This window comes from Myotis daubentonii, chromosome 1 (assembly GCF_963259705.1).
Source record: "Myotis daubentonii chromosome 1, mMyoDau2.1, whole genome shotgun sequence".
Classification (NCBI taxonomy): domain Eukaryota; kingdom Metazoa; phylum Chordata; class Mammalia; order Chiroptera; family Vespertilionidae; genus Myotis; species Myotis daubentonii.
Window position 1 is genome coordinate 42754994 of NC_081840.1, and position 19683 is coordinate 42774676.

The window sequence follows — 19683 nt, forward strand, 5'->3', positions numbered from 1 at the left end:
TGCTGCGCGGAACTCGCCCATCCCCATTCGGGCCTGCATGTCCTCATTGCCCTTGACGCCTGGCGCCTGCCTCTCGCCCCCACATTGGCCTGGGGGGGTCCCGAGCCAGAGACGAGAAACAGAGTGAGGGCACTGAACCGTTACTACCGGCGGACCAAGGGGCCCGCCCCATTTTACCATAGACACCCCCAGGACTCCCCCACACTCTGCCCCTGATTGCGGGCTCAGGGAGGGGGTTCGGGCACCCGGCAGGGTCCATGTTTGGAAAAGGGCGGCTTCCGAAATGTGGGACGACTTTGAGGGCCGCCGCACCGGGCCCTGAGAGGGGCTGGAAGCCCGGCCGTCCTCCCTGGAGAGGGGCACGGGGTGTGTGGAAAGGCCGGGAGCTGCTCCTGGTGGCCTGGCGCGTCCTGGGAAGGAAGGTGACCGCGTGTTCAGACGGAGCAGAGCTCTGTCCTGAGCCTGAGCTCCCTTTTGCGCATACGTCACAAGATGTAGGATTTGAAAAGATAATTTATGCAACAACTGCTGGAGATCTACTATGTGCCAGGCTCTGCTTAGCCTAGAGGTTCCGCGATGGAGTAGATAGATGCAGCGCCTTCCCTTCAGGGCTGTGCGGGTGAAACAGACAGTAAGCAAGTACACAATGACAGACAAGACGGGCTGCGTATCATGACCATCTGCTATGAAGCCCATGGAATGCAGGGACGGGGCCGGGCTAATTTCGGTAGGTGGTGAGTCAGGACCTCCGGGACAGGTACCTAGAACAGAGGGAATTCCCGGCAGAGGGAATCGCCAGTGCAAAGCCCTGAGGCCCAGCAACAGTCTTGATGAGTTTAGAAGCAAAGGTCAGTGCAACTGCAGCAAAGGCGGCCGTGGGAGATAAAGTCAGCAGAGGCCATCATGTTGGGGCCTAATAACCTATGGTGAAGTATTTAAATTCTACTCTTAAAAGTGTGATGGGGACCCGGCCGGCGTGGCTCAGTGGTTAGGCGTGGACCTGTGAACCAGGAGCTCACAGTTTGATTCCCAGTCAGCCCACATGCAGAGTTGTGGGCTCGAACCCCAGTGTGGGGTGTGCAGGAGGCAGCTGATCATTGATGTTTCTATCTCTCTCTCCCTCTCCCTTCCTCTTTGAAGTCAATAAAGATATATTTTTTAAAGTGTGTTGGGGACATTTGAAGAGTTTTAAACAGGAGAGTGGCAAGATGCAATTTATGTTTTTATAAAGATCACTCTGGCTGCTGTGTGGAGAGTCAGCTCTGGGAGGCAAGGGTAGAAGCAGGGAGTCCACTGAGGAGAAAAGGTCTTGGACTAGGATGGTAGGAGTGGTCGTGGTGATGCTCCTGGGGCTTATTGAACGTGTATTGAAAGTACACATTCAATATAGAAGTTACTTCCTCTTCCCCCCACACCCTCACCTCCTTCATCCCCAACCCAAGGACAATACCTACCACAGAGAAAGAAAAAATATATTTATTTGGTCCCAAGGGACAGGGCTAGGCTCAACAAGTTTATATGCATTATTTTATTTGAACCCAACCAGTCCAGTCCTAGCTGGGAAAAGCCTCACCTCAGTTGCAGAGCTATTGGTGGGAGTTTGGACCACTTCTCAAAGTCGTTCCTCCGTTCTGCAACATGACGTTACCTATTTGCCATTCCCTTCCTCTCATTCCCAGCATTGTCCCCTCACCCCCTGACCATATTAAACAAAAATAATGTTGGGAATGAGGGCAGAATATGAGATGGGAGTCTCTGAAATAGCTGGTGGAAAAGAGGTGGAAGGCGGATGGTTTCATTCTGGGGCTTAAGGATTAGAAGAAGATCCGGTTCTGGACAGGCTGACCCAGGCTTTTTGGCTGCTGGGGACTTGGCAGTGACATCTCAGATGAGTGATCCGAGAGCTGTCTCCCAACTGATGTCCTTCCTTGGCTCTGTAGAGCAACCAGGCCTCCTCTTCCCTCACTTATCTCTCCCTCTCCCGCATCTTCATTTCCCTCTTCCTCTACCTCCCTCACGCGGTCTCTCTTTCTCCACCGCCCCCCCCCCCACCTGCTCCTACACACACACACACACACACACAGAACCTTTTGCCCTGCATCAGTCTTTTTTCACCTCTTTGAAGGTGATCCAAACATGGGCACCTTTTTCCCTTCAGTTTTGTTTTCTGAAGGATACCCGATTCATCCAGCTATTCATTGCTGAATAAGAGACTTCCTTCTTCCTCCTCTCACCCTTGTAAGGTAAATTCGGGTTCATCCTAGTGCTGACACCTCAATTCAGGGTGTAACTGGGTAGGTGCTAGGAGGGGTAACTGGACCCAGAGTCATGCCAGAGAAGGGCTCAGAGCTTGCACTGCGTGGCCTCTTCCGCCAGGTAGGAATACACTTCTGCTCCAGCAGTCCAAGGTCAGGAGCCTTGAGTTGCTCTTTTCTTCTATAGTTACCACAGCTGCGTAGTACAGTATAGAGTTCTGAGGCCCTTTGGTTGTCCAATAGCATCGGCTGATTGGAGAGGACTTGGCTGCCTGTATTTACCTGGGCTTGGCAGGCAACATATCTGTGGTCAGATTGTGCAAATCTGAAGAGAATATGTAAACAGGATAAGGCTGCTTTCCAAAGGCCAAAGCCCAGAAATAGTTCCTTGTGCTTCTGACCTAGTTCCCTCCCCCTTGACCGAAAGCTACTAAGCAAATGAGCAATAGTGAACTATAACTGCTGGAGGTTGATTTGCTGATCACAAAAACTGCAGCCTTCCATCTGGACCAAAGACAGAACCAACCTCCAGTGCTTTGCTTCCTAGGAATTGGGAGGTCCAGCAGAATTAGTTGGAACTTCCATGGAATATTCCTTTTTCCAAGCCAGGTAGGCCCAGCCTTACAGCTCTGAGTCAACAGAATTTCTCAGATGTTATGCAAAATGCATGCAACATGTCGTTTTTTGAGCACCAGAAAGATACTTGTTTTAGTCCTATAACCCTCCCACATACTTTAGTGGAAGAGAATGACCCCTGCTGTTGAACATTTGGGGGTTGAACTCCCTTTTCTATGGGCTATCTGTGGCCTTGGACAAGTTTCTCCCTCTGTACAATGGAATTAATAACTATGTTCCTTGCAGGGCTGATATAATGGCAACATGCAAGCTCCTCCACCCAGCTTGCTCCTGGGAAGAAGGCATCCTTCTGTTGCAACATTAACCTGCAGGGATGTGTCTGCCTCTGAGAATAGAGATTAAATCTACAGTATGCAATGGGCTCAGGAGGCTAACCAACAAGAACTCAGAAATTACAACAGAGCTATAGAAGGAAGATGTCAGAAAGCAATGAGTGTTGTGGAGAGCGGCCACAGCGTTTGGACAGATTCAAGCCTCGGACTTATGAGACAGCACAGTCCTCTCATGGCAAAGCCATATGCAAGGCCTAGCTTAGAGGGCAAAGTCCTCCCAGCACAATTATAGCCAAAGGCTATCGTTATAACCTATGTTCTGAACCTGTGGTCCCACGTGGCTGAGTGATATGGGCTTGATAGAGTTCAGGTGCATGTAATTGAGTAGATTCGAAACACACAACACACGAGAATGTTGGAAACATCTTGACCACGCCCTTACTTTGCCTCGTGGAATCTGGCTATAAAATAAACACACGGCTTGTAGTCGATGGTGCTGTCGCTAGCTCTCTATCAGAGAGGACAGCGTCCCACCCAGACCCAGCTTTCTTCTCTTGTCTGTCTTTTCTCAATCCTTCACCGCCCCCTCTCAGGCTCACCAAATCTGGCTGAGCTGGCTCGGCACATATGGCACCCAACGTGGGGCTGAGTATGCCATGGCTGTGCCAGCTCGGCACAGAATGTAACAACCAAGACACCACTGATGACCAGTCTCTATTAGCCTAGTTTCAGAGATCTGGTGGCCCATTGGCCTTATCTCCTTCCTCGTCCTCCCAATCCTCACCTCTCCCTGAAAAGCAGATCTAATGATTGTCAAAAACAAAACCTAAGGTGTAGGAGGGGAGCAGAAAGTCAGTGTTGTCTAATTTCTTCTCAACCCACTCCTCCCTGATCTTGGTACAGTCAAGTACCCTGGGATGATAACAGAATAACAATAGCTGGCTCTTACTGAGTGCTTACTGTATGCCAGGCATTATAGTAAACACTATACACAGATTAGCGTGTAAATTCGCACAAACCTCTGAACGACATACCAGCATTAGCAATCCCCATTCCTCAGATGAGAAAAATGAGTATAGATGTTGTATGGTTTGCTCATGGCCTGGGAACTAGAGCAGTGATGGCGAACCTTTTGAGCTCGGTGTGTCAGCATTTTGAAAAACCCTAACTTAACTCTGGTGCCGTGTCACATATAGAAATTTTTTGATCTTTGCAACCATAGTAAAAGATTTATATTTTTGATATTTATTTTATATATTTAAATGCCATTTAACAAAGAAAAATCAACCAAAAAAATGAGTTCGTGTGTCACCTCTGACACGCGTGTCATAGGTTCACCATCACTGAACTAGAGTGTGATAGAGCACCAGGATTTGGATCAGGCTATCTGACTCCCACCCGGTCTCTCTTTATCCGCTTTTAAACAAAAAAACTTAACTTCCACAGCTAAAAGCCTCTTTATTTTATTTTTATTTTGAGATTTTTCATTTGAAGTCTAAATCTTAATGTCATTAAAGTCACAAAAATATGCTAATTTAAATATCCAATTCTATTTATCTAAAATAGTGATTAGCACTGATCTTCTTAACTCACAAGGAAACACCTTCAAAACTGCATTTTGTTAAAGTTTACTAAAATGTAGAAAAAGTGGCCGAACGGTTTGGCTCAGTGGATAGAGCATCGGCCTGCGGACTCAAGGGTCCCAGGTTCGATTCCGGTCAAACCTGGGGCACATCCCCAGTAGGGGGAGTGCAAGAGGCAGCTGATCAATCTCTCTCATCGATGTTTCTAACTCTCTATCCCTCTCCCTTCTTCTCTGTAAAAAAATCAATAAAATATAAAAAAAAAATGTAGAAAAAGTGAACTACACAAATATTGAAAAGTTAAAAATTCCTCAATTTTTTATTCCTGGCATCCCTACCACAATTTACAGGGCAGTGTACCTGATGTAACGAAAGGAAAAAGAAAAGCTACCACAGAAAAAAGACCTCAGGGATGTACATCTAATTGACATGACATTGCATTAATCAACAGCTGCACGTTTTGCAAACCGTGGCTCTGACAGTCCCGAACAAGAAGGGTTCCTGTTTAAGCTGCAGCCACTTTTCTGACTATGGATCATTGTTCCTCCTCTGGCAGATTCCTACAGTTCCTCTAGTGCATTTGGGACGACTGTCTCAAAGCAACCTGCAGCTTTCCTGACGACTCCTCACTCCCTCTCTTGCTAAGAACTGTAGCCCTTTTCCGCTGAGTTTTTAGAACCTTCTGCTACCATATCTACCACTTCCCACCACCAGATCCATAACCACCACCACAGGGGCTGCCAGAGCTGCTTCCACCAAAACTGTTCCCCTTCATGTTGTCCACTGTAATTTCCAAAATCATTATAGCTCCCACCACCACCACCGTCGTTACCACCAAGATCTCCCCCTTCACTGTACCCATCCTATCCTCCACCACTGCCACCCTATCCACCACCTTAGTTTCCATATCCTGGTCTACCACCACCACCTCCGCCTCCTCTACTACTACAACCAGAACCACCGCCATAGTTGCCACCATCACCTCCAAATCCGTTATATCCACCATCACCCCCTCCTTAACTACCTCTGCTGCCACCTCCACCACCATAGCCTCTTCCACCAAAGTTTCCTCCATGACCTATGAAGTGGCCAGATCCACCTCCACAGCCTCTTTGCCATCCATCCAGCAGACTCCATTTCTTGTTTAGAAAGGGCCTTCATCTCTTCACAATTATGTCCATTAGTACTGTGGTATTCCTGAACAATTGTATCAACTATATCATGATAACAAAAGTAACAAAACAAAAGCAAATCCGCTTGTTCTGCCCATTCTGCCAGTCTTCCATAACTTCTGTGTCTTCCATCTTGCCATACTTTTCAAAGTAGTCTCTCAAATTATATTCTTCTGTATGTAATGTTAACGTGAAAACCATTCAAACCTGTAAGGAATTTTGTGAGTTTATTTGAGCCAACCCGTCAACAATTGCCGGGAAGCAGAATCTCAAGGGATTGGGATAATGCTCCAGAGAATGGCCAGTTCATACCTTGTTTTTATAAATTACCATCAAAAGGAAAATACGTACGTGGGTTCCATGAAATTCATTGGTAGTAGATTAGGGAGGTGGGAGAAGCAAAGCAGGGAAACCTCTGGGATTGGATAAAAAGTGAAATGATGCACAATGCTTCTTTTGAATACAGGATAGTTAACAGTTGCGATTAGCATGATAACAATAACAGTGAGGGAATGCTGTGGTGCCATGTGTTGTGTCCTGAGGAGTCCTGAAAAAGGGAAGTTACAAGTTACCCAGACATTTCACCGGTATGTTACCTTAGCTGCAAAAGGACAATAGGCTCAGTAAAGATGAAGTTGATCTTTGTCAGGGAAAATACTGGCCTGGGACATGACTACCCACTATAACCTGCTTGTAGTTAAATATTTCATTTTCAGACCATCCTTTGTGATTATTTTAGGTCTTTGAGTTTGCACAACTGCCAAGCAGGCCTTCCCTGAACTAGTCAGGTTAGCATGTGGCCCCTCTCGTCCACACTACTTCAGTATCAACAACAAAAACTTTCTTCACTGTTAGGTGGGCACCAGGCTTTACAGAATCCCCTCTAGAAACAGCTCTCTCGGTTCCACTACTCGCCCATCCACCTTGTGTGGTTGGGCACACATTGCTTCACCCACCTCTTCAACACAAGAGTAAGTCACAAAACCAAAGCCCCGGAATGTTTTGTTTGGGGGTCTCTCAACACCACACAACCTGTGAGTGTGCCCCATTTCTCAAAACGTTCTCTCAAACTGTCGTCTGTAGTTCCAAAGCTCAGAGCACCAATAAACAGCTTTCTCAACTGCTCTGGTTCCTGAGGATCACGGCCCTCCCTCCCTCACCCCCTCCCCACCGCCCCTCGCCCAGTGGCCTCTGCCACAGCTGGAATCAGGCTGGGGCCTAAAAGCCTTTTTAAAAGAAAGGGTTTAGCCCTAACCGGTTTGGCTCAGTGGATTGAGCATCAGCCTGCGGACTCAAGGGTCCCAGGTTCGATTCCGGTCAAGGGCATGTACCTTGGTTTCGGGCACATCCCCAGTAAGGGGTGTGCCGGAGGCAGCTGATCAATGTTTCTCTCTCATTGAGGTTTCTAACTCTCTATTCCTCTCCCTTCCTCTCTGTAAAAAATCAATAAAGTATTTTTATAAAAAAAGAAAGAAAGGGTTTATTGGGCCATAAAAAAGGACCAGGTCCTGGGGCATGAAGCCTGAACCACCCACAGCAGCGCTAGGTGGAAAAGGCAACATGTCCGCTGTCCTGAAGCTGGCCACGGCTTGTTGATGTTTGGAAGAGTTTACATTGGCTACAGATGAGGGGAGCCAGTTCCAGGAGAGATGAAGCGTCCTAAGGAAGAAGGGTTTGCTTCTTAGTATTGGTCATGGGCAATAGTCTAGAAAATTCAGGTGTACGTACGTGGAGGCTCCTGGGGTTCAGTGGCACCAGGCCATTGTCTTTCAGGTCATCGTGGACATAGCCACCTGGAAGTTAATTCAAAGTTCCGACAAATACTCAGACGTGTGGGCAGTCTTTTGTCAGCCGGTTCCCAACCATTAACGGGCTGACTGCTCTCTGCCTCTCACTCTCCCGCCTCCTGGAATGTAATTTAGAACATCTCAGCATTTTTCTCTTGTCACCCAACCTGCTTTCTGTAGCTAGGTTCTTGTCTGGAGGCCCCCTGCTTTCTATGGTCCTGGTCACTGCACCTAGGCCAGGGTGCCAATTAGCTCATCTGAACCAGCCATCCTGTGCTAATGGGGAAGGGCTAGGAAACCCTTCCCCACTCCTCCCCCTCCCCCTCACACACTCCAGGCATTCCTCACTCCTACCCAGGAATGCAGGTCCCACTCCAAAGCAAATGACACCTCATCCTAGAGGTCTTCCTTGATTTTGCCCTGAGCTCTACACCACTTTACACCTCTCATGGGGCCCTTACCTCCTCTGCTAATAACTCGCGTCTGTACGGCACTTTAAAGTCTACAAAGCACTTCCTGACCCCTATTCCAGCCTCCTCCTCCTCTTTCTCCTCCTCCTCGGCTTCTTAACCACCTTCTACACCTGGGAAGACACAGAGCACCTGAGCTCTCGGATCCCGCTGCCAGCATCTGCTCCACCACTTGCTTGCCAGCTGCATAAGTTCTCCACCTCTATCTCCTCATCTGTGAAATGGAGATGATAACAGCGCCTCTCCTACCTGGTTGTTGTGAGGGTTGAATGAGATGCACACACACACACACACACACACACAGCAAGCAACTCAGTGAGTGTTGGTTATTGCTGTTACTATCTCACTAGGTCATACGCCAAACCCTACGGGAATAAACAAAGCAAGTCAGTTCTGTCATCCGATGTAAAAATGAGTTTAAACCAGATAATCTCTAAGCTCTCTTCCAGCACCATTAAGTGCTGATTCTACCATGAGTCACAGTTATCTGTGGACACAACTTAGCTCTTCTAGGCTGTAGCAACCTCCTAAAGGCCCAGCCCTCAACAGGGGAGCAGTGGACTGTCCTACCAGGTCCATGTTAACATGTAATCATAGCCCATGCCTCATCCAGGCACTGGGATGAACAAACGAGAAATTCCTGTATAGCATTTAGCACAGCACCCGGCACAAAAGTCAGCCCTAATAAAACAGTTAATGTTGTTGTCCCATCTTACAGGCTCTCTAACATGATTGTATAAACCAGGGGTCCTCACACTACGGCCCGCGGGCCACATGCAAATACAAATATTGTATTTGTTCCCGTTTTGTTTTTTTACTTCAAAATAAGATATGTGCAGTGTGCATAGGAATTTGTTCATAGTTTTTTTTTAAACTATAGTCTGGCCCTCCAGCGGTCTGGGGGACAGTGAACTGGCCCCCTGTTTAAAAAGTTTGAGGACCCCTGGTATAAACAGAGACTCTGGAGCCATACTGCCTGGGTTCATCCTAATGCTGACCCTGTGAGACCTTGAGCAAGTGTATTAACTGTTAGGTCGGAGAGAGCCCAGGATCGGATACTCCCCCTGGAATTTCTCACAGATCAACGTGCCAGACACAGATACCGGCTTCTTCTCCCTTAATCCACACACCCCCACACAGATACTGACTTCTTTCTGAATACCCCCGCCCATCCCCTGCGGCAGAGAATTCCTCAGCTCATATCCCCGCCCCTCACCCAACCGCAGTATAAAAAAAGCGCCCCCCACCCTGTTGGCCGGAAACCACGGGCCCTGTCCTTGGGGTACGTGGGTCTCCGGGGACGGGACGCAGAAATAAACCTTTTCCTTTCCTTTCTTTTCTGATTCACTGGACTCTCTATTTCTTGCGCCGCCTCCTGAGCCACCTAACCTAACATTAACCACTCTGGGCCTCAGTTTCCTCGTCTGTAAGATGGACATGATGCTAACAGCACATGCTTAATGAGGATGTTGTGTAATTCAAATGACTTAATCTGAGAAAGACACTTAGAACTGTGCTTGCCGAATGCTTAGCGTAGAAGTGCTTTTGGTCATCATTTACAGGTGAGGAGACCCAAGCAGTAGTGGAGTTGGGATGCGAATCTAACTAGGTCCCTGGACTATCCCAGAGCCTCAGTCCTGATATTAGGCTCCGCTACTGCCCCAGGTGATCCACGTACATTTGAACAGGAGCCCTCTCTAATGGTGGAGATCCCAGGAGTGGAGGGGGGGGGGGGGAGTTAGCACCAGAGATCACTGGGGTGAGCAAGACCACGGGATGCCCTCCAATCATACCAAAGAGGTGACTTTTTCCTCACCTGTGTCTGGCCCCATGGCTTTAGCATTTCATTAGGGCCACAGCCCAGAAGCCCATAAACTTGGCACCACCCACACCTGCCCTGTAGCCGGGACTCTGCAGGGAAACCCTCATTATGGACATCAAAGCTGGGCCTCAGCCTTCCAACACAGGCTCTGGCCTTGAGGCATTTTCCATTTCTGAGGCGTGATTCAGCCCAGGAGACAAGAACCAACAGGCACAGCATGTATCAGAGGAAGGCGGGCTGGGTGGTGGGTGGAGAGGAAGAAAAACAGACAGAGGTTGGTGCTGGGTAGGTCTCACAGCTGCTGAGCTGTGGGGGGAGGGGAGCAGGAGCAAGCAGAGGGAGCATGGCCGCTGCAGGAGCTGCACAGAACACAGCTGTGCACAGCTGCCCACTGACCAACTGATCTTCCTTGCAGTCAAACTTCTTGATTTACACACGAATCCAGCTATGCTTCTAAAGCCCCAGGAAAAGAACACTAGTAACATTTCACATTTGTGTAGCACAATATGATTTTCAAAGCGCTTTCACACAAATCGCCTTAATCTTGAGTTGCTTTTTAAAATAATTTGATTCTCTTATTACAAAGTAGCCCGTGGTTATTGGGGAATACTAGGAAACTTTTTAAATGTAAATTTAGCCCTGACCGGTTTGGCTCAGTGGATAGAGCATCGGCCTGCGGACTCAAGGGTCCCAGGTTCGATTCCAGTCAAGGGCATGTACCTTGGTTGCGGGCACATCCCCAGTAGGGGGCGTGCAGGAGGCAGCTGATCGACGTTTCTCTCTCATCGATGTTTCTAACTCTCTATCCCTCTCACTTCCTCTCTGTAAAAAAATCAATAAAATATATTTTTTAAATGTAAATTTAAAATTTTCAAATATACCACTAGCCATAACATTTTCAGTAAATTTCCAACTGGTCTTTTTTCTAAGTCCACATACGTATATAGTTCATTAAACAAAAGTGGAGGCTTACGACATAGAGTTTTATCTTTTTTTGGTCACTTAACATAAAATCATGAGCATTTTCTAATGTTATCAGTCATTCTACTGTAATAATTCAAAAAGTCTGCTTTTTGCCCGACCGGCGTGGCAAGGTGGTTGAGCATCGACCTGTGAACCAGGAGGTCTGGATTTGATTCTCGGTCAGGGCACATGCCCCCTCTGTGGGCCTGATCACCAGTAGGGGGCGTGCAGGAGGCAGCCAATCAATGATTCTCTCTCATCACTGATGTTTCTATCTCTTTCTCCCTCTCCCTTCCTCTCTGAAATCAGTAAAAATCTTTTTGTTACAGTCTGCTTTTATTAGCATAGGTTGCCACAATTTCTGTAGCCATGCCCTAATTGTTGGACATTCAAGGTGTTGCAAAAATATTACTATTACAAATAACACTGCCATGAACATCTTCTCACTTATATTTTTGTCTCTATATCTAATTATGGTCTAATGATAAATTTCTGGTAATTGAATTACTAGCATGAAGGATTTGAATTTTTTTTGAGTACATATAGCTGAATTACTCTCCGGAAAATATATTCATTTACACAGCCCCTCCTCCCCCCGAATGTACTTCTTACTCTCTGTTTTGAGCCTGTGAGCCAGTGAGTTAGGTAACAGGTGTCTCACGTTACAGAGGAGGAAATCGGCACGAAGAGTTTAAGTAACTAGCTGGGGCTCACACAACTGAGACGCAGACTCCAGCCTCCCGGATTCCCGGCCAGGGCCCTTCCCACTCTGCTTCCCAGACAAGGAGCGCTCTGAACAGGTTTTCCTGAGAAATGGAGTTGTTTAAAATTCTCTTTTTATATCCACACTTGTTGGTGAAGCCCTAGCTGGTTTGGCTCAATGGATAGAGCCAGCCCAGGTTCGATTCCAGGCAAGGGCACATGCCCAGGTTGCAGGCTCGATCCCCAGTAGCGGGTGTGCAGGACACAGCAGATCAATGATTCTCTCTCATTGATGTTCCTATCTCTCTCTCCCTCTCCCTTCCTCTCTGAAATCAATTTAAATATATTAAAAAAAAATACTTGTTGGGCCTAACCAGTTTGGCTCAGTGGATAGAGCGTCGGCCTGCGGACTGAAGGGTCCCGGGTTCGATTCCGGTCAAGGGCATGTACCTTGGTTGTGGGCACATCCCCAATGGGGGATGTGCAGGAGGCAGCTGATCGATGTTTCTCTTTCATCGATGTTTCTAACTCTCTATTCCTCTCCCTTCCTCTCTGTAAAAAATTCAATAAAATATATTTTTTTAAAAATACTTGTTGGTGAAAATATTTTTTAAATCTTCAGCTTGTTGACCTTATTTGTGCTATGGTCCCCTTTGGCAGTCTGAGTAAGCAGCCTGCCAACCCTTTCTCAGAATAAGGTATTTATATGTATGTAATAAAATACATAGGATTATAAACCAGTCATATTAAAATACAAAAACAAAATGATGATATGGTAATGCATCTGCTCCTTTATCGATGCATCAATAACAAGATCTAGCACTACATGTTGACGGGGCAGGGTCCTGGACATTCTTGCTGAGTGTGCCAGACTGCAAGGCTTATCCATCACGTGATACTGAGCAGTTTCGGTATCTCGTCACTTAGGCAACCAGACCAGCCTATCTGCTGCTTGCTGCATTTACTGCTTAAAAAGCACTGGGCCCTTGGCCCTAAATTCCTCTCTTGTAACATAATCCACTGCATGTGCTCGTATCACCTGGCCCTTTGTGTTGGCCTGTGGGAATTAGAGATCAGGGCAACCGCACAAATACACTGACACTGCTACCACTTTTGCTGTAATAAAGTCTTTCATCTAAGATCCAGGAGTTTCATGCCTTCGCTCAGTAGCCACGAACCTGTGGCGAGCTGGCTTGTTAGCTTAGAAGTAGGGCAAGACCTCAGAGCCTTCACAGTTCTGACCCTACAGTCCTTTCAAAGCGGTGGTGGGCAGAAATGCCATTTTGAGAATACGCAACAGCTCTAATGCAGACTGAAAATACCTGTATTTTTACGGGCGAAAAAGCCACTGTGGTTTGTTCCTAATTGAAGGAAAGGCTAAATTGTAGTTAAAGGATTATGAAAATGTCAGTTGCTTTTCCATTCAAGCGCACAGATTTTGTGAGAACTCTTGTCTACTGCCAACTCCCCAAAAGAACACCAGAAAAACCTGTTGAACGAGCAAAGTCAGTCCAGGCCTGTTACATGTTTACTGCAGTGCGGGAGAACACCAAGGGGACCAGGACTTGCTAGTAACTCAGAAGGGAGATTTCAAAAAAGGCTATTTATAGGACTTTGGGATCTGAGCTCAAGTGGTTTAAGGTGGTTTTTCAAAGCAAAAAAAAAAATGATGGGGATTGGACACAGTTTGTGACATTTAAGACAGTTTAGGATTTGTAGACACACAGAAGTGAGGATCTTGAAGAAAATCTTGATAAATAAACTTTGTCACGTAAATGAGCTCATTGCCTATGTGAGCAGCCTGTGGTTCTGATAGGGGAGCTGTCATCTGTCCTGTCCCTGATGACCAAACTCGGAAAAATTAATTTCTTGAAGCACACAATTAATCTATTTCTCTTCCTGGGCAAGAATTTCCAGGAAGAGTGTGTCATGTTGATATGGGTGGTCTCGGTTCTCACTCAACAAGACCAACTTAGCCTGAATCTCCTTTTTCACAAAAGTGGAGGCCTGCCTGTTTTGGCCTCTTTTTGCTGCCTGTCCTTTCCATACTGTGAGTTTACCGTGGGCAGGGTCTAAACCTTATACTCCTAAATGTGGGGTTTGTTTTCTATATATCTGTAGTCAAAATGTGTAATATGCACTACTTATAATGTTTGGTTTTATTTCCTGCTTTTGAAAAAATTAACATTGTGCCATAAACATTTTCCCATCATATTATACAATCTTTATAACAGCTGTTTCAGCCCTAGCTGGTTTGGCTCAGTGGATAGAACGTAAGGAAGGGAGAGGGAGAGGGAGAGGAAGAGAATCATCGATGTGAGAGCAGAACATGGACTGGCTGCTTCCTGCACACCCCCTAACGGAAATGAACCCGGAAACCCGGGCATGTGCCCCGACCAGCAACCTTTCCGTGCACTAGACAATGCCCAACCAACTGAGCCACACCAGCCAGAGCTGTACCTTTTTAATTGTGTGAATGTCCTACCTATCCAAAAATACAGTTTAAAATAATATTTCTTTGGCCCTGGCTGATGTGGCTCAGCAGTTAGATTGCTGGCCCTCACACTGAAGGATTTCAGGTTCGATTCTCGGTCAAGGGCATGTACCTGGGTTGCAGGTTCATCCCCAGCCCTGGTTGGGGCGTATGCAGAAGGCAACCAATGAATGTGTCTCTTTCACATCGATGTTTTCTCTCTCTCTCTCTCTCTCTCTCCCTCTCTCTCTCTCTCTCTCTCTTTCTCTCCATTTCTTTCTCCTTTCCACTCTCTCTAAAAATCAATAGGAAAAATATCCTCAGGTGAGGATTAACAACAAAAAATCTTTCTTTGAATATTAAAAAGTAAATTAAGTGGTAGTATACAAATTTATGAATTTTACAATCTAATCCAGGGTTTAACATTACTATGCTATTATATTGCATAGCATTTCTCTCTGACTTAATAGAGTTTAATATATAAAATTAATTTTATAGTTTTTTGTTAAATTAGTATATAGTCAATATGTGTCTCTATTTCCTCATCTATTAAATGGGCTTTAGACTACCTACCTTGTAATGTCATTATGGGGAACAAATATTATAGCACATGTAAAACACTGCACTCAATAAGTGTTTGGTGCTTATCTTAAAAGTAGTCTTTTTAGTTACGTATGGTGATCAGATTATCATAATTCTGGAGAATTTAATGACTTGACAAAGTTGCCTCTCTTCTTCCTATTTTCCAAATAACCAGATTGCTGGGAAAAGAGTAGTCAGATTTGCAGAAACTAAGATGCTGCCTGAAAAGTGAAAATTTAAGATCCATCTACTTTCTTTCCGTTTAAAGTTTGTGGCAAACTGGAAAAAAATGGCCATAAATTTTTCCCATTCCTGTACAAGAGACCCTTTGCAATGTAACTGCAACTTCTTCCATCAAGAGGTGGAGTCTACTTCTCCACCCTTTGAGGCAGGGCTTGGCCATGTGACTTGCTCTGGCCAATGGCACCGTAGCAAATATGACCAAAGTAGAAGCACAAAAAGTGCTTGCACAGTGTCTCTTATTCTCTGGCTGCTCTTTGGAACTTGGAGGCTGCCAGGACAAGAACCCAAGGCTGCCTAGAGAAGAATGAGAGGTCACATAGGGCAGAGAGATGGGTGTTACTGGAATTTAGTTTTATCAGATGAGAATGATGAAAGGAGACCAGAGAGTTCAGGGTGTGTTCCCAGGAGTGACTTGGACAGTGGACAAGGACATTAAAACTGGGTAAAGAAGGAAGGCGGAAGGTAGGGAGCAAAGGACAGAGAAAAGGTGGTAAGATCAATCAATTGTAGGTCCCACTGGATCCAGTTATTGGACTTGTGGTGCTGGGGGGATGAGCTGGACAACTAGAAGGAGTGATTAGAGCCTAGGATGCTTGAAATTGAGATTATGGAAGCGGACGGAGTACATAATTTGTGGGCTCAGTTCAAAATGAAAATGCAGGGCCCCTTGTTCAAAAAGCTTTTTCCTTTCTTCCAGCGATTTCTTTTGACTTGCTGTGGTCTTTCTGTTTGCTACTCGATGTCTAAATAAAGTAAAATTATCCCTTTGCGGCCTAATTTTATTTTTGGAATTCAAACAGTCTGGTCCAAATTAATTGACGGGATTGAATGTTGAACCGGTTTGCAGTGTCGACCTCAGCCTCGACGCTGGACCTGCTCCTAGCACCTGGTCTGTCAAGTCAGCCTCCACGTTGGACCGAAAAGGGTTAAAAATTTTAAATTATTAGCATGAATTTTTGAAATTTTATTCATTTCTTGATTCGAGAGACAGAGGAAGAACAAGAGCCAGAGCAAGAGAGAGAAAGAAACAGCAATTTGTTGTTCCAGTTATTTATGCATTCATGGGCTAGTTCTTATATGTGTACTGACCAGGATCCAACCCACAACCTTGGTACATCTGGGCAACAACCCAACCAACTGAGCTACTGGCCCAGGGCTAGCATGAATTTTATCATTCATCTTTATATTGTGCAGTCTCAGTTTTAAATGCAAATATCATTGTATTTAACTCGCATGTGGAATTACCACTAGTAAAATAACATTTATTGTGTATTATGGCTTGTCCCCAGAGGGTGCCTTGAGCTGTCCAGAAAAGACAAACACAAGAAAGACTGAGGAAGTTTAGAAGGAGAAATAGAAGTTCCCCCGCACCCCTGACCCAAGCCTGCAGCCAGACTATGCTCCCCTGGGCTCGTGGACACTCTCAGGGTGACTGGTGCCCCCACCCCCACCTCCAGGGCGGGATCCCTCCACACGGGGTGCGATCTAGAGAAGTCAAGCCAGGTGTCCCTCCTGCCCAAAGGTCCGCTGCCCAAACCAGGGCGGACAGGCAACCCCCCACGGTATTGCCAGCTTACTCCGCACCTGGATCTGGGTAGGCGAGAGTTCCTGCCCCATGAAAGGATGGTCACCACCGCAGCCCTCTCCTTGACCGCGCCCAGCCCCCTGCCGGCGACGGAAGGTAGTAGCAGTGGAGGCAGGGAGGGCAGGGCCTTAGGAGCCATCCCTGGAAGGCGGGACAGCGCATGAGCCAGCCCAGGCTTCTCGCCCCTGGCGCATGCTCCAGTGTCCTATGAGACTTCACCTCTAAAACTCAGATTCAAGGATAAAAATTGTAAATGTCAAGGCAATGACAGCAGAGCATGGGGCCCGTGAGACTGCACTGGCCACACACCCCTGAAGCCAGCCCCTAAGTAGGCATGTATCCCAATTATTAGCGATAACATCTGGAGAGCAATGCTGTCCAAAAGAAATAAAATATGGGCCACGCATGTGAGCCATGCGTATCCTTTTAAATTTTCTAGTTAAAAAAAAGTGAAAAGAAGCAGGTGAAGTTGATTTCAACTTATACTAAAGCATTATCATTTTCACGTCATCAATATTAACAATCATTGAGACATTTTACCCTTTTTTTTTCATACTAAGACTTCAAAATCCCGTGTGTATTTTACACTTACACCACATCCATTCCAATTCCATCGCCACATGTGGCTAGTGGCTAATGTAGTGGACAGGGCAGGTCTAGAGAACGAAAAAGGAAGTGTGTGGCTGGAGTCCTGTGTGTGCCGTTGCCACTCAGTGATTAACACTGGCTGCCAAAACAGAAATATGACCAACATCTGTCAATCACATTACGTTAACAAGCAACTTGGCCCCAGAATTTCTGTGAGTGATTTTGATGACTAGCGTGTTGCTATTTTAACATAAATGTTATTAGGTTTAAAATATTCCTTTAGAGAGAAACCAAGATGGCGGCATAGGTTAACGCCGGAGATTGCTGCCCTCGAACAACCACTTCAGAGATATAACTAAAGGACAGAACAGACATCATCCAGAACCACAGGAAGGCTGGCTGAGTGGAAATTCTACAACTAGGAGGAAAGAGAATATCATACCCAGACTCAGAGGAGGCGCAGTGCTGAAGTGAAATACTGAGGTGCGGAGTGCACACGCGCGTGGAGCGGGCTGGCGGGGGAGGGCGCGGTTGTTGTTTTCAATCAGGAGGGAGTTTCAGACTCTGAGCTCCAGATCCGGGCGAGTCTCTGGGGACCCGGACTCAAACGGGAGAACTCGAAGGCAGCTTTCTCTCCGAGGTTTGCAGCCATTGCTGGGACTCTGAGAGAAAGAGCCCCTGGGGAAGGAACTGAGAGCAGCCATAACTGCTCGCTCCGGCCCGCCCTGTAGATCCCCGGGGACCCGCCCCGCCCAAGCCCGGCGCAGAACCATTTGCCGGATAGCCTCAGGCAAACGCTAGATTAGTACCGCCCTAGAGATCCAGCACAGAAGCTCTCCCAGTGCAGACACAGCTGACTCTCATAGCCAGTTAGCCCGGAGGTCAAATCGCCCCCGGTATTGCCGACATCAATCAAGGCTTAAAGGCAACAAGACTGCGCACAAAGACCACTTGGGGGTGCACCAAGAAAGCATAAAAAATGCGGAGACAAAGAAACAGAACAAAACTGTCAATGGAGGATATTGAGTTCAGAACCACACTTTTAAGGTCTCTTAAGAACTGTCTAGAAGCCACCGATAAATGTAGTGAGATCCTCAAGAAATCTAATGAGACCCTCGATGTTGTGATAAAGAACCAACTAGAAATTAAGCATACACTGACTGAAATAACGAATATTATACAGACACCCAACAGCAGACCAGAGGAGCGCAAGAATCAAGTCAAAGATTCGAAATGCGAAGAAGCAAAAAACACCCAACTGGAAAAGCAAAATGAAAATAGAATCCGAAAATACGAAGATAGTGTAAGGAGCCTCTGGGACAGCTTCAAGCGCACCAACATCAGAATTATAGGGGTGCCAGAAGATGAGAGAGAGCAAGATATTGAAAACCTATTTGAAGAAATAATGACAGAAAACTTCCCCCACCTGGTGAAAGAAATAGACTTACAAGTCCAGGAAGCGCAGAGAACCCCAAACAAAAGGAATCCAAAGAGGACCACACCAAGACACATCATAATTAAAATGCCAAGAGCAAATGACAAAGAGAGAATCTTAAAAGCAGCAAGAGAAAGAAACCCAGTTACCTACAAGGGAATACCCATACTACTGTCAGCTGATTTCTCAACAGAAACTTTGCAGGCCAGAAGGGAATGGCAAGAAATATTCAAAGTGATGAATACCAAGAACCTACAACCAAGATTACTTTATCCAGCAAAGCTATCATTCAGAACTGAAGGTCAGATAAAGAGCTTCACAGATAAGGAAAAGCTAAAGGAGTTCATCACCACCAAACCAGCATTATATGAAATGCTGAAAGGTATCCTTTAAGAAGAGGAAGAAGAAGAAAAAGGTAAAGATAAAAATTATGAACAACAAATATGCATCTATCAACAAGTGAATCTAAGAATCAAGTGAATAAATAATCTGGTGATCATAATAGAATCAGGGACATAGAAAGGGAATGGACTGACTATTCTTGGGGGGGAAAGGGGTGTGGGAGATGCGAAAAGAGACTGGACAATAATCGTGCACCTATGGATGAGGACAGTGGGTGGGGAGTGAGGGCGGAGGGTGGGGTGGGAGCTGGGAGGATCGGGGGGAAAAAAAGAGGAACAAATGTAATAATCTGAACAATAAAGATTCAATTAAAAATAAATAAATAAATAAAATATTCCTTTATCCTATCTAATAAAAGAGAAACATGGTAATTAGCGTACATCTGCTACCCTTCCCATTGGCTAATCGGGGCGATATGCAAATTAACTGCCAGCCAAGATGGCGGCCGGCAGCCAGGCAGCTTGAAGCTAACATGAGGCTTGCTTGCTTCAGTGACGGAGGACTCCAACGTTCCCTGCCTGCCTTGCCGGCCTCTGAGCTTGCAGTTTGAAACATTGTTACAAATATAGAAGCTAAACAAAACCCCAGAAACCTGCTTTCAGCCTGCCAGGATCTCAGAGCTGGAGTTGATACAGTGTTTCGATTACAGAACCCAAACAAACCAGATACCTGCTTTCAGCAGCCAAGGCCTAACAGCTGGAGCCAAGCCTCAA

The 19683-nt window shown here is 46.2% G+C and overlaps 1 protein-coding gene and 1 pseudogene across 2 annotated transcripts in view; one reads left to right on the forward strand and one right to left on the reverse strand.

Annotated features, from left to right (window-relative positions):
• The window catches only part of CLN6 (CLN6 transmembrane ER protein), a 95764-nt gene that overhangs the window by 40066 nt on the left and 36015 nt on the right, over nt 1–19683 (forward strand). The gene's annotated exons all lie outside the window — the stretch shown is intronic.
• Nucleotides 5308–6119, reverse strand: LOC132218094 (heterogeneous nuclear ribonucleoprotein A3-like; annotated as a pseudogene).